The sequence below is a fragment of the Dromiciops gliroides genome, chromosome 1 (genome assembly GCF_019393635.1).
Source record: "Dromiciops gliroides isolate mDroGli1 chromosome 1, mDroGli1.pri, whole genome shotgun sequence".
Taxonomy (NCBI): Eukaryota; Metazoa; Chordata; class Mammalia; order Microbiotheria; family Microbiotheriidae; genus Dromiciops; species Dromiciops gliroides.
The window spans coordinates 184,415,034-184,430,498 of NC_057861.1; the positions used below are offsets into that span (position 1 = coordinate 184,415,034).

The 15,465-nt window shown below is 36.9% G+C and overlaps 1 protein-coding gene across 1 annotated transcript in view; it reads left to right on the top strand.

The window, feature by feature from the left end:
* CDKAL1 (CDK5 regulatory subunit associated protein 1 like 1) overlaps nt 1–15,465 on the top strand; it is a 652,342-nt gene that overhangs the window by 124,023 nt on the left and 512,854 nt on the right.

A 15,465-nucleotide genomic window follows, 5' to 3' on the forward strand; every position in this document is an offset into this window, starting at 1 on the left:
CACTGTGATTGTTGCCTCAGTAGTTGGTTATGGGACATGGCTATTTTCACTATGCACTATAGCTGAGGGTTACCAAATCTCCTTTATACATATAAGTGAGCTGTGTACTTTTTAAAAGGACTGTTTATTTATAAAAATACCAGTTGACTTTAGCTTCTTGGATTGCTATTTACTGAATAAATTATCTTTATTATCTTTAATATTTCAAATACATAGATTTATTCCAGATCTACTGAAGTCTAACATCTCTTTATTAGACTCTGTGTGTGTGTGTGCGCGCGCACGCGTGTGCGTGCATGCACACACGCGGGCGGCATGCAGGTATGTATATGCATATGTACTCTAACAGCATTTGTCTTCCCCATTTCCAAACATGTCTAAGAAGAATGGCTCCTTTTTGTTCATCACCTCTATGGAAATTAGCTTATTCCCATAAAATATTAGATTGAGAAAATATCACAGATGTAGAGGTAATTGGGATTTCAGAGATCATTTTATTGAACCCTTTCATTTTATACATGGAGAACCTTATGCCCAGTGCTTTTAAGTGACTTACTCAAAGTCACACAAGTAATAAGTGGCAGGACCAGGAGTGGAACCCATGTAGTTTGGCCACTACCAGCACCACTACTTTAAAATGTAGCATGTTATCTGGGCAATGAGAATACTTTTTTTTTTTTTTTTGGTGAGGCAATTGGGGTTAAGTGACCTGCCCAGGGTCACACAGCTAGTAAGCGTTAAGTGTCTGAGGCCAGATTTGAACTCAGGTACTCCTGACTCCAGGGCTGGTGCTCTATCCATGGCGTCACCTAGCTGCCCCTTGAGAATACTTTTAATAATTATTTAAATTATCTACTGAAATGGATGTATATCCAATTTGGGATTATTTCAAGGGCTAACTGTATATTTATTCAATGAGAGAAAAGACTGTATTTGGACTTTTCTTAGAGCCCTAAAGGCAGAGAATGAGTCTGTTCAGGCCCTACAGCTTTGTGGGCCCCCCACCCCCCACCCCAAACCTCCCAGCAGGGAGGCACAGGAGGCTTCAAGCAGAGACTTCTGGGTCTTAGACCCGAGCAGGGCCTGAAGAGGGGCCTGGGTTGTTTTTTTTTTTAATTTAAAAAAATTTTTTTTTTTTTTGCAGGCAATGGGGGTTAAGTGACTTGCCCAGGGTCACACAGCTAGTAAGTGTCAAGTGTCTGAGGCCGGATCCGAACTCAGGGACTCCTGAATCCAGGGCCGGTGCTTTAACCACTGCGCCATCTAGCTGCCCAGGGCCTGGGTTTTGTGGGAGTTGGGCTGGGCTGGGAGTTCACCTTGAGGAGCCAGAGGTGATCCTCACGTGACTCAAGCCCTGACTTGAGTTTTGTTTTGAAAGTGTATGTTTACACAAGCACTGTTTAGTGCTCCAACAAAGGATTGGATCCTAAAGCCGCAATCTGATTGGTTGATAAACGGAGTAATCTGATTGGTCAAACCCCAAGACAGGTTTTCTTTCTTGAAGAGTTATGTATGTTAACACAGTATTGTTCTGAGGGGGGAGCTGACACTCTTGCCCAGAATAGGTTAAGGCCTGGTATCAGAGTTTGTAAAATCAGATTGGTTAACTGGTATCACCTGATGGGTTCTTACTTAGGCTTTTACTCTTATTCTGTATAAATAGCAACTGTAATAAATGTAATAACTGAAATGTAAATGAGGGGTATCGAAATGCCTTAATGTGATTGGTCGGAGGGGATCCCTTGAGGGGTATAAATAGGGGTGAGGGACCTCACTTCAGTGCACTCTCCGGCACATTCAGAAGAGTGCCCATTTTCGAGAAGATGAATAAAGCCTTCACTCACCAACTGCTGCCTGCTTGGGATTTTTGAACAGCAACCTCCTAGTAACACTAGGGCTGCCAACACTTGAGCTGTTGACACTCAAGCTGCCAACACTAGAGCTGTGTAACACAAAGAGTGGTTAGCTGTGTTTCTAACATTCAAGTACTTGTTTTTTTCTACCTTTGCTTGCTATAAACAATATACTTTCATAGCTTCTTTACACTTTAAACGCAACTTGACCAAAGGATAAGGGAATGCATAAATCTAAATAACTTGTTTTATTACCTATTAGCAGCTGGTTAAAAATTTTCTGGTGTGGAATTGAAATTATGGGGTGTTCATTTCTCTTTTTTGAATATAGACATACCCATATACACAATTATATTGCTGTGTGTATATGTATGTATACATGTATGTATGTAAGAGTGACTTGGGTTTGGGTTCTGTCTCTGAAACATATTTAAAACACTTAATTTTTTAGTGAAATAGACAAGGAATTCTTTAAGAATATCACTTGTAAAAAGGAATTGTAGCTCTGCATTGATATACTGGATTTACTCAGTAGAAGTTGCTTTCATCAATAAAATCACAGGATTTGCTCAGTGGAAGTTGCTTTCATCAATAAAATCACAGGTCAAATATATGTTTGTGTAGATGCATGCTATGTATGTGTGTGTGTGTAAAGACTAGAAGTTCCTTTTTTTTTTTTTTTTGGGCAAATGATCACCTTGCACAAAGCCTTATGAACAGTCAGGTCTTTATGGTAATATGCCATTTTCCATCTTCATGCCTTTTCACAGCCCCATATTTGAAATGATATCTATCCCTCCTCCCCTATACCTCATAGGATACCTGACTTCTATTAAAACTTGGCTCCACTTCCACTTGAAGCCTCTCATACACTACCTCCTGTTACCATTGTGTATCTTCAAAATTTAACTCTATGTTGTTTTCCTCAATAGAATGTAGTTTCTTAGGTCAAGAACTCTTGTTTTTACCTTTGTCTTCTCAGTGCTTAACACAGAGTGGGTGCTTAGTAAATGCTTGGTGGTGGTTTGATTTATATTTTGTGTATATGTAGTCTTTATAATGTTCATTTTTTAAAAAAAATTTATTTTATAAAGGTTTTTCATAATATGTGTCCCTTTCCCCTCATCCCTGTATGCCTCCCTCCTTTTTATTTTTTTAATTTTTTTTTATTTTTTTATTTTTTTTGGTGAGGCAATTGGGGTTAAGTGACTTGCCTAGGGTCACACAGCTAGTAAGTGTTAAGTGTCTGAGGTCAGATTTGAACTCAGGTCCTCCTGAATCCAGGGCCGGTGCTCTATCCACTGCGCCACCTAGCTGCCCCCCCTCCTTCCTTTTTATTTATACCATATACACATACATGTGTGTGTGTGTGTGTCTGTGTGTATGTGTGTGTATAAAAGGAAGGATTCCTTCCACTTTCTAGTATCTAATGCTTATCTTTCAGGAATCAGATTGTGATTTGTCTCCACATCTGAGATGTCATTTCATACCATGGTATGAAAGATCTATCATGGTATGGTAGATTTTTCTGTGGGTGAATTACCCTCAAAACTAAAAAAGGAATACCCAACTTTCACTATGTTAAATATATCTCGAAGTAATCCATGTTGTAGGGGGATTAGGAAATAAGATTGGTCCTGCAACTTTTCCAGTGATTCAGATTCAATTTAGGATGGTTTCTTGGGTTTGTTTTGCAGTGTAAGCAGTCCCTTTGAAGCTGAAAATTTTCAACTGTAAATTATTGTGTCATATTTTGTAGGGAAAATAATGTTTAAATGGGCTTTATGCTTTTTGTTTTGTGTTTGCTGACTCATACCCACTTTTCTTCCTATGATTTGTTGTTCCCAAACACTGCTTTGTCATTGTAGACAGAATTTTCCAAAGATGTTGATGATTGTTGTCCTCCTGAGTCACATGTTAGGACTCCAAACTATTTTACCTGAAAGGACATTCACCTGTCATTCATAAACAAAAGAAGGCCAAAAGTAAACTCAATCATGGTTATTTTCCTATTAGAAAAACTCCCATACTTTGTGTTTTGTTCTGCTTTAAACTTAACTTTTAAAAAATTTTTTGTCCTCTAAAATGTAGTCTACTTTTATAGATGAGATTCATGCTTATCAGTAGCATCTCAGATTTTTTACTTTCCTTTTGTTTTCTGGGTGACATATTATTTAATTTCCCTCAATAAAATGAAGCCAGTGTTGACTAAAAATGTGAAAAAAGATAACAGTGCACGTTAAACAGCCTACTTAAAAAGGATAAATGTTCAAAAATAATTCATATTTTTCAGCCTAACTTGACTTTTTCTTTTTCATTTTAGTAAAATACACAATTAAACGCTTTCATTTTTCTCTTTGAGAGTTAGAGTAAGGAAGTATATTATCTAAATGAACAGCATAGAGTCATCAGAGCATAGTAAAAAAATGCTGGATTTGAAGTTTGTTTATATAGCTTTGCTTTTATCTAACTATGTCTGTTGGCAGTAATTTGAATGTTGAGACTGTTTCCTCATCATTAGAATTAGTAAGTTAGAATAGATCATTTCTCTTCATTAATTGTAACCATTTCTCTTCTATCAGTTAGCATATTTTTTTCCTTTTAATATATGTCTAATAGTATTGGATTCATGTGGATCTTAATTTTATTTGAGAAATGGCAGGATGAAGAAAAGTGTCTTAAGGTAGATTAGAGCTATATTCTGGCTGAACATTCTGTGCTAAAGGATTTGATTCCTAGTGAAAACTACTTTATTTTTTATATATATATATATACATATAGATAGATATAGATATAGATATATAGATTTCTTTTGCAGGGCAATGAGGGTTAAGTGACTTGCCCAGGGTCACACAGCTCGTAAGTGTCAAGTGTCTGAGGCTGGATTTGAGCACACAGGGCTAGTGCTTTATCCACTGTGCCACCTAGCTGCCCATATATGTTACTTCTTGCAGAAAATAAGGCAATTGATCTCTTGGGCCCCTTCCCTCAAACTCTTTTTCTCTACATCTCATAATACATCTGTGGCTCCCATTTAGTCCTTTGTAAACTCTTTGGCAATTTGTGATGATGGGCTAACGGATTTGTGCTAAAAATTCTTTAGTGAACTTTAAGTACTAAATAATTGCCCAGTTATTTCACATACTTATTTTTCCTCTGTAACAACAACATGTTTGAAGCATTTCTGAAAAACTACCCCTTGACTTCTACAGTGATTCCAAACCATCACTTCCATGAGCACAACAGTTTTGGTGGTCGTGCAACATTTACATCAGCACTTCTGACCACTTCTCAGTAAGTGCAGTGCATTCAAGCTGTCATTAAATTGTTTCCAAACTACCACAAGGTTTTGCCATTGGAGTGCCATCACATTCCCAATGAATGGTCAGATGCATGGGTATTTTCATTCTATACACTTTACCCTCGTTTGCATTCTGCATACTGCCTCAGAGTAGCATTTTCATTCTCTACTATTATCCTGTAATTGTACCTCATCAGCTGTGTAATCACATAATCAAGATGCTAGAAACATTTGTGTTCTTGTAGCACAAATGTCAGACTGCCTGAAAACCATGATTGTTGGGCATGCATATTACATGGTATCTAGAAACTATCATGGACCATCACAAGTGTTTGGCAGAAATAACCCTTGTATTTTCTCTCATTGTGGTATTAAGGCTGTTTTCTTATTTGCATTTATCCTCCACTTATATTAGTATTCTTTTATCTGATGGATTTTTAAATGAACTGATTTGCAATATTGGTTAGTCATTTATTAGAGTTTCTGTGTGAGTATAGCAGGTGTGCCAGGAGTAGAAGAGAAAAAAGTCATATCTGAAGGGATTCTTTCCTTACAAAGGTTAGTTTAAGTATAAGCATTGTTAAAATTAAAAGAATATATTCATTTGCATGTTAAGTACATTTATCATTTAAGATAGGATTTGTAATTAGTCAATAGAAACATAGGTATACAGAAAAAACTCAACATGGAACCAGATTTTATATGGTATTTGTTTAGTGTTGAGATAAATATTGCAAAACTTTGTTCAGATATAAAAGTCTAACATTATCATTAAGTTTAAATGGAATTACTATTGTTAAATATTTTCCAAGTTCTTTCTTATTTCATTAAAATATTTATATTCATCAAAATTTGTAAAGTAAACAAGTTTACTATAAAGTATTGCAGATAATAATAGTAAGCATTTGAGGTCTTGATGAATTACTTTAAATTCTTACAGAATATCCTACATAAAATTTTCATAATTATCTTATAATGAATGCTTTCTAAGTTTATATTTCATAATTTTTCAGTTTATAGGTAGAGTGAAATTTTATATAATCCAAATTTCAATTTGGATAAAAAATTATCATTGTAGTTATTACAAGCACTTAATATTTCTGTAAGAATATTATGAGCACTATATTAAATTACCCTGGGACTTCACAAAACTTTTTTTTTTTTTGTGGGGCAATGGGGGTTAAGTGACTTGCCCAGGGTCACACAGCTAGTAAGTATCAAGTGTCTGAGGCCGGATTTGAACTCAGGTACTCCTGAATCCAGGGCCGGTGCTTAATCCACTGCGCCACCTAGCCGCCCCCCACAAAACATTTTTTAAAGGAATTAGTGGAACAAAAAATGTTACAAGCCATTGCCACATATAATTTTTCATTCTTTTTTCCCTTATTTCATTTAGTTTTCTATATTATAGCCATATTCTGTGAAGCTTCCCATTAAGTCCCCTTGGAGGAACTAATCTCCCTTCTCAAATTTCTTATAGCATTTTGCCTGGACCTATCCTTTGCATTTATTTAATTATTTTTAAGTTGTGCTTATGTGCTTCTTCATTTTAGATTTTAAACATAGTCTTGCATATATTCTATGATTAATGTTTCTAAATTTAATTTTAAAAAATCTTACCTACAGTGATCTCATTGCATAGTGACAGTTGTAATGGTGTAGGAGTCCAAGAAGAGACATATCCTTTGTCCATTTCTCTTTCTTTCTTCTTCTCCTTCTCCTTCTCCTTCTCCTTCTCCTTCTCCTCCTCCTCCTCCTCCTCCTCCTCCTCCTCCTCCTCCTCCTCCTCCTCCTCTTCCTCTTCGTCTTCCTCTTCCTCTTCCTCTTCCTCTTCCTCTTCCTTTTCCTCTTCCTCTTCCTCTTCCTCCTCCTCCTCCTCCTCTTCCTCTTCCTCTTCCTCTTCCTCCTCCTCCTCCTTCTCCTTTTTTTTTTTTTTTTGCTGGGCACTGAGGGTTAAGTGACTTGCCCAGGGTCATACAGCTGGTAAGTGTCAAGTATCTGAGGCCAGATTTGAACTCAGGTCCCTCTGAATCCAGGGCTGGTGCCTTATCCACTGTGCCACCTGGCTGCCCCCTTGACCATTTCTCAATTGGGGAATGACTTGGATTCTTATAAATTTGATTTAGTTCCCTATATATTTTAGAAATGAGGCTTTCATCAGAAGTACTGGCTATAAAAATTGTTTCCCAGCTTTCTGCCTCCCTTGTGGCTCCCTTGCTTCTTTTTGTACAACCCCTTTTTAATTTAATGTCATCAAAATCATCCATGTTGCATTTCATAATATTCTCTATATCTTGTTTTGGTCATAAACTGTTCTTCTTTCCAAAGATCTGAGAGGCAAACTATTCCTTCCTCTCCTAATTTACCTATGGTAATTTATGTCTAAATCATATACCCATTTTGACCTTATTTTAGTATAAGGTGTAAGATGTTGGCCTATGCCTAGTTTCTGCCATACTGTCTTCCAGTTTTCCCATCAGTTTTTGTCAAATACTTAGTTCCTATCCCAGAAGCTGGAGTCTTTGGGTTTATCAAACACTACATTACTAGTGTCATTTACTACTGTGTCTCCTATGCCTAGCCTGTTGCATTGATCCTCCTCCTGTGGTTCTTTTTAAGAATACCTTTATGGTATTCTCAAATTTTACTCCTTACAGTGCTAAATCCTTTTATCTAGTCCAGTCTCCTCAAAGCATAGAAAAAAAAAACCTGAGACTTAACAGTTAAGAGACTTGCACAGGGTCACAGAAGTAGTAGGTGGCAGAGCAAGGATTTGGACCCAGGTTTCGTGACTCTAAATCAATGCCATCTTAAGCTATAACTTACTTTAATTTTTTTCTGAGGAGAGGAAGGAAAAGGACTTTATAAAGTACTATCTCTCACATTCATAAGGATTAAGCCTAGCACAAAGGGTCCATAATAATTTCTGAACAACAGCAGGACCAACTGAATACTCCTGGAGTTCCATGGATAAAAGTTAATTTGCCATAGTGAGTCTTCTCTTGGGAGCTATCCATGGTACTGGATTGCCTATTAAAGCCTTTTCTGTCCTTGCTACAGAAACCCATTTCTCTTTCTGACTCATTGTTTGCCCTGAACTTTATTGTCTGATATTATAATACTATATGAGAAATGATTATTAATAACCAATTCAGAGACTCTCCTCTTCTAAATTCCTCATTTTAAAAGTTCAGTTTTTCCTCAGAAAGACATTACTGATGAAATGTATTTACTCTCCTCATTTTGGTCAGATTCCATCCAAACTTTCAAGAAATTTAATCTAAGGTGGGGAAACCCATTGTGTTTTTTGTTTTGTTTTGGTGAGGCAGTTGGGGTTAAGTGACTTGCCCAGAGTGACACAGCTAGTAAGTGTCAAGTGTCTGAGGCTCAATTTGAACTCAGGTCCTTCTGAATCCAGGGCCAGTGCGCTAGTCCCTGCACCACCTAGCTGCCCCAGCCAATTGTGTTCTACTCAAGCTTAGGTGGAGATAGATTCTTTTGTCTAGATAGCATTTCTATCTAGAGGCTGGGGATGTTCTGACTAGAGATAATTTCTCTGTTCTGGGGTAACTACCATTGAAAAGGGTATACAGTATTTGAATCAATAGCCTAAAGCTAATGTATGTTCTGGTACAGAGATACTTTCCCTATCCAAGAGAAACTCAGCCCTTCATTTTAATATAGCCCACCTCCAGTTATGTTAACCAATTAGATTTGATTGCTCTTTGATGAACCACCTACTGTTCTGAAGGGTATATAAACTGTGAGTCTGCCATCATTATTGCCTTTGGTCTAAAAGAGACAGCCAGATGATTATCCTTTTATTAATAACCTGGTGGCCTTATTAACAAAATGATGAAATTACCCAGAAACTGTTTCTCTCTAACTTTTTAAACTTCACAACTACCACATACATTTAATTGTCCATTATCAGCTTTCATCACTAGACCTGTCATGAATGTGCATCCTGCTTTTTCTAGCCAGGTTTTCAATGGTAGATCCTAATTCCTCTTTTTTTCCCCCTTCTCATGTCACCTTTACTGGAAAGATGAAGATCATCAGGTGTGATCTTATTCTCTCTTTTGAAATACTTCTGTGTCCATCTTTTTTTCTTCTTCGTGACATAGCAAAATGTCTCCTCTTTCTAACAACTCACCTTCTGCTTGTGCCTTTAATTCTGATCTCTTCTGACATCCTCTAAGGTGTCATTTTTTCAGTTTATCAGATTCCTTTCTTGTATCCTTGACTTCTCCTAGTTCAGTGATAATCCTCTCTTAGCCTACTTCTCTGTTAGTGGTTAGGTTTCCCTTATTTGGGGGGGGGGGACGGGGTGGAGGCAGGGTAGGGGGAAAGGCCAAAACAATCTGATGTTAAGTTTGATGATCTTTTCTTAGAACATGTCATAATGGAGTTAATGAGTTTAGTGGTTGAATGCACCTTTAAGATTATCTTTCACTTCACATCACCTTGAACCCTTGAATCTCTTGCTCCATTTTCCTATTCTTGCTTTGCTTTCTTTCTTTTCTTTTCTTTTCTTTTCTTTTCTTTTCTTTTCTTTTCTTTTCTTTTCTTTTCTTTTCTTTTCTTTTCTTTTCTTTTCTTTTCTTTTTTCTTTTTTTTTTGGTGAGGCAATTGAGGTTAAGTGACTTGCCCAGGGTCACACAGCTAGTAAGTGTCAAGTGTCTGAGACCAGATTTGAGCTCAGGTCTTCCTGAATCCAGGGCCACTGCTTTATCCACTGTGCCACCTAGCTGCCCCATTCTTTGCTTTCTAAACGATGAGTCTGAATTAGTTTTCCCATCTGGCTTCTGCATATCTGGCATGCTGCTGAACACTTCTGGAAGAAATAATGAAACTAGGTCTACATCAAATTTTATACAACTTCACCTGGGCTCTTGCAGCTGCCTGGTATTCTGTCCTTTCCAGGATATTTCACACTTCTCATAGTTACTGTTACAAATCTTCTTTTCTCAAAACATTTACTGTCATCTCAATTCCTCTTCGTGGAGGAACTCTTCACATTGTTCATTAAAAAAATGGAATATTTCCATCCTGAGCTCCCTCACCTTCTCTTTTCATACTTCACGTAACTTCAATGTAATTTCTAATCCCTTTCTTCTCTGCTTCAGTTTTAGAGATTCAGGTGACCCTTCTTGTCATCTTTTCCATTTGTACTCTTTTGCTTTTATCTCATCTTGCAGCTTGAGCTTTTTATCATCTTCCTCCATAATTTTATGTTCAACCTCTCTTTGTCCCTTTGTACAGCTGCTATCCTCCTGGATAATCTTTCTTCTCTAAGATTTTAGGATATTGCTTTTTCTTGATTCTCTTCCCAGCTATCTGACTGATCCTTTTTGTTCTTTTTGATAAAATCTTTATGTATGTCAGTCTTTCCATGTGGGTATTTCACCATGGCTCTTTCTTGGGCCTCTTAGCCTCTTCCATCTTTATAATCTTTCTTAGTTATCTCCTTAGCTCCCTTGTGGCCAACTATGATCTCTATGCTGATGAGTCTAAGATCTCTGTATACAGCCCCTCCTTCTCTCCTTAGTTCTAGTTTTGCATCTCCACTATCTTGCTATACATATCCATCAGTATTAGCATACAATAGAATAGACAATAATTATATGTAAGCATAACTATGTCAAAAGAAATATGTCTGAAACACAACTTAATCTTTTCCCCTAAAATGATTTCTAACTTTATTTTTCCTGTATATGCTACCACTGTTCTTCCAGGCCCCTAGCTTTGTAAGGAGTCACCTGCAACTTTTCACTCTCAGTCATCCCTAAAATGCAGTCATTTGTTGATTCAAACTTAACATCTTTAGCATTTATCCTCTTCTCTCAGCTTGTACCATTACTACATTAATTTTGTTCCTCATTGTTTTTTTTGCAGTTGGTTCTTAATGCTATCCTTTCCCTCTTCAATCCATTCTCTATATAGCTCCAAAATGGATAGTACTAATTCATAGGTCTGACTATGTTCTCCTGTTCAAGAAGCTTCATTGATTCTTCATTCTCTTTAGTGTGAATTCCAATGGTTGCAATTTGAAGTCATTAACACTCTGACTCTAACTTAACTTTTCAGGCATATCACATACTACTTTACCTCAGGTACTCTGCTTTTCAGTCAGACTGGCCTACTTTCTTTTCTTTATATACAACATTCCATCTCCTATCTTTGCTCTGGTTGTCTCCCATGTTTGGATTGATCTTCCTTGTGACTTCTACTTCTTGTAATTGTACATTTCTTCAAGCCTCATCTCAAGTGCCAGTTCCTTCTGAAATCCTTTCCTGTTTCTCCTAGTTGTTAGTGTCCCTTTCCCTGCATCACTGTGTTTTCATTTTATTATTATTTAGCAATACGTAAACATATTCTATCCCATCAGTAGAACGTAAGCCTTGGAGTACAGAGATTCTCTCATTTTTTATAAATCTCCCTATCACCTAGCAGGTATGTAGTATATAGCAGATACTTAAATAAGAACTTGTTAATTGAGTAATTCATTATTCTAAACCTCTAATTTTTTGGTAGTTCTGAGAGGTTATGTGGTATAGTGGAGGGGGCACTGGTTCTGGAGTATCTGTGTTCAAATCCTGCTTCTGATGCTTACTGTTTGGATGATCTCTTTGGTTCTCAGATTCTTCATTTGTAAAATGAAAGATGTTCTCTGAAGTCCCTTCCAACTTTAAATTAGTGAAACAATGACTAATTCAATATTATACAATTAAAAGCATAGATAGGTAATTTTAATGTCTAATCAAATACTGTTTTTGATATTTCCCTCTTCCTTGCAAAGGTTTGAAATTATTTTCATAGAAGTGAAAGGCTGTAGATATAAATGAGGGGTTTTATTGATGATAGGGGGTCGCTTAGTGGTGTAGTGGATAGAACTCCAGGCCTGGAGTCAAGAACACCTGAGTTCAAACCTGGCCTACAGCACTTACTAGCTGTGTGACCCTGGGCAAGTCACTCAGACCTGTTTGCCTTAGTTTCCTCATTTGTAAAATGAGCTGGAGAAGGAGATGGCAGACCACTCTGGGATCTTTGCCCAAAACCCCCCAAATATGGTCACAAAGAGTTGAATGTGACTAAAATGGCTGAATAGCAACAATAGAAAGAGATGATAGATGATATATAAATGCTTCTAAATTTTTTAATCTTTCCTCATTTTCACAGTAAACAATATAAATAGAAGATGTAAAAAGACAAAATGTAAATATATTTCTTTGTTGATTCATCATTTAACATTCACAATGATTTAGTTTCTTTGAGGTCATCTCCAGAAATTTGTATTTGGCTTTTCCTTTTCAGGGTTAGTTTCAGACCCAAATTCAACCACATGTTGATTCAACCACAGTGTTTCTTCTACCTAACTGTTACATCCTGTTTATATCTCATGGGCTAAAACTGGTCTCGTGTGGCTTCTAAGATATATAGAAAAATCCAAACGATACCAAAAGATGGGCAACAAAGATTGTTTTCTTTCTCTTCCCCTTTTCTCTTTGGAGGGGTTAAGCAGAATCTTTAACTATTTGAAGAGTTTTTTCAAGCAGGTCTTAATTGTGTAGGCAAAACAGGATAAATTTTGCATAAATAAAATAAAATTTTAACTCATCAGTATAATCTGAATAACCATAAATCCCTGGAAATTTTTCCTCAGTCATGAAGAAAGGATACCCTTTTATTTTAAATTTTTTTTTTTTTTTTAGTGAGGCAGTTGGGGGTAAGTGACTTGCCCAGGGTCACACAGCTAGTAGTAAGTGTTAAGTGTCTGAGGCCGGATTTGAACTCAGGTACTCCTGACTCCAGGGCCGGTGCTCTATCCACTGCGCCACCTAGCTGCCCCAAGGATACCCTTTTTAAAAGTCAGTTTTCCCGTTCTGGCTTTTTCATTTATTAAAAGTATTGACTAGACTCTATACTTGTAAAGTGTCTTCCTTTGAAGCTCTTTTTCTCCACAGAGTTCTCGAACTTCTTAAAGTTTAGTCATTTAGCCATATTATAGCCATTAGTTGCTTAGAATATGAGTCATAACTGTTTTCCAACTGAGAAGGTTACTATGAATAACTGGGCCTGTACTCAGTACTGACTGACTTCCTTTGGCTGGTTTGGTGGAGCTATGGTGTAAAAGGAAGAGCATTAAATTTGGGGTTAGAATACCTGGGTCTGGAATCATGCTGTGTTGATTATTAGCTGTGAGATGTTGAAGAACTCAACTGCTTTGTATCTCAATTGCTTCATCTATAAAGTGACAATAATAACTGTGTCTTTGTGAGGATCAAATGAGAAAATATTTGCAACCTATTTACCTTTTAGGTGAAGAATAATTCAGGGTTCAAATGCTCTGATGAAGGAGTGAATGATTTGATTTGGCTTTGTAAATCCCATAAGGAAGTCAGAATAGTTTTTATGTTTTAGTTCCACTGAGATCTATGTCCATGAAGAAATGTCCTTCATTGCCATTGTCAGATTTAAGCTCTAGTGAAGAAAAAGAGAGGAAAGAGAAAGTTAAATTAATAAGGAAAGGAAGTAATGGGAGAAAAAGAGGAAAAAAAGGTATTATGGGGACATCCTATGGGACCTTATTTATCCAGAACTAAAGTGGTGACTTTATTTAGTCACAGTTAAGGTAAGAATATGGAAATCAGCAAAAAAGAAAAGAGTATTGGGCAATGAAAAATGATGCTCCTTATTCCCTGCAGGAAAGATAATGCATGTAATTATTAGGATGTCCACTCAGTTTCTCACTCGTAGTGTATTCAGTCAGTCAGTCAGCCAATATTTAAGTGCCTACTCTGTGCCAGGTATTGTGCTAGGTGATGGGGATATGAGTATAATATATACGTACATATATCTATATAATATCTCTTTCTCCTATTGCCTTTCTTCACTTCTCACATATTTTCCATATGAATAAAAAAGTAAAAGAACTTGTCCGGCAAAGCAGATTCCCGCATTGGTTATTTCCAAAAATGTCTGTGTCATTCTACATTATAACTTTATCACTTCTCTGGCAGGAAGTAATGATTTGATTAAAATTTAGTCCTCTAGATTCATGGATTATTATGACATTAATAAGAGTTCTAAAGTCTTTGAAAGATGATTTTCTCTATTATGTTATTATAAAATTATTCCCCTAGTTCTATTTTTATAATGAGGAAGATAAAAAGTACATACAAAAATATGTATATGTAAAATACAAAGTGAATAAACACAAATACATCTAAATATATGGTAGTTTAGAAAACCAGTGGTTATGGAGAATCAAGAAAGGCTTTCTGCAAAAGACAGTACCTGAGTTGTATCTTTAAGGAAAAAGGGAACTCTTTGAAGTATAGTAGGGAGAGACTGCATCACAGGCATGGGTGACAGCTAGTACAAAATCATGGAGATAGGACATGTAGTGTCCTATATGAGGAAGAGAGAGAAGGCCAGTTTGTCTGGATTGATTGGAAGTAGTAGCCACTGAGGCTGGAAATGGAGTTTTGGGGCAGATTGTGTAGGGCTTTAAAAGCTAAACAGAGAAGTATATTTGATCCTCTAGTAAATAGGATGTCTCTGTAATTTGAGAAAGGGAGTTCAAGTGTCAGATCTGTGCTTAAGGAAAATTATTTTAGAAGTACTGTGGAAGATGGACACTAATTATCCAGATCAGGGGTGATTAGAACTAAGGTGGTAACTTTGTGAGTTGAGAGAAGGGGTAGGGTGATAGGAAAAGCTTTAGGAGAGAGAGAGAAGCAGCAATCTTCTGAAGAATGTAGAATGACATCAAATGCACATATATAGCAGCTAGCCTTGGCAAGGAGAACCATTTCTTTGTCAGAGTCAGGAGAAAGATAGAGTGGGAGAAAATGCCAATGGATTTTGAAATGAATGGAATAGAGGAAGAGAAGTTCAAGTTGAATGTCCTCAATTGTTTGAGTAAAGAAGGCAAGATCCTCAACTAAGAGAAAGTAGGGAAAAGTTGGTATGGAAGGTCTGAGGAGGGAAGAGGTTTGTAATAGTTTCTGTGGGGAGTGAGATGGGGAATCTATAAGAGAGGAATGAAATGATTGCCTTCCTGAAGTGAGGGCCTTGTGAAGTGGAATAATATTCATTCTTTTTTATATAATTCTAACTATATTTGTTTTGTTTTTTGTTTTTAGTGAGGCAATTGGGGTTAAGTGACTTGCCCAGGGTCACACAGCTAGTAAGTGTTAAGTGTCTGAGGCTGGATTTGAACTCAGGTACTCCTGACTCCAGGGCCGGTGCTTATCCACTGCGCCACCTAGCTGCCCCCTAACTATATTTGTGATAGAGTTTCTA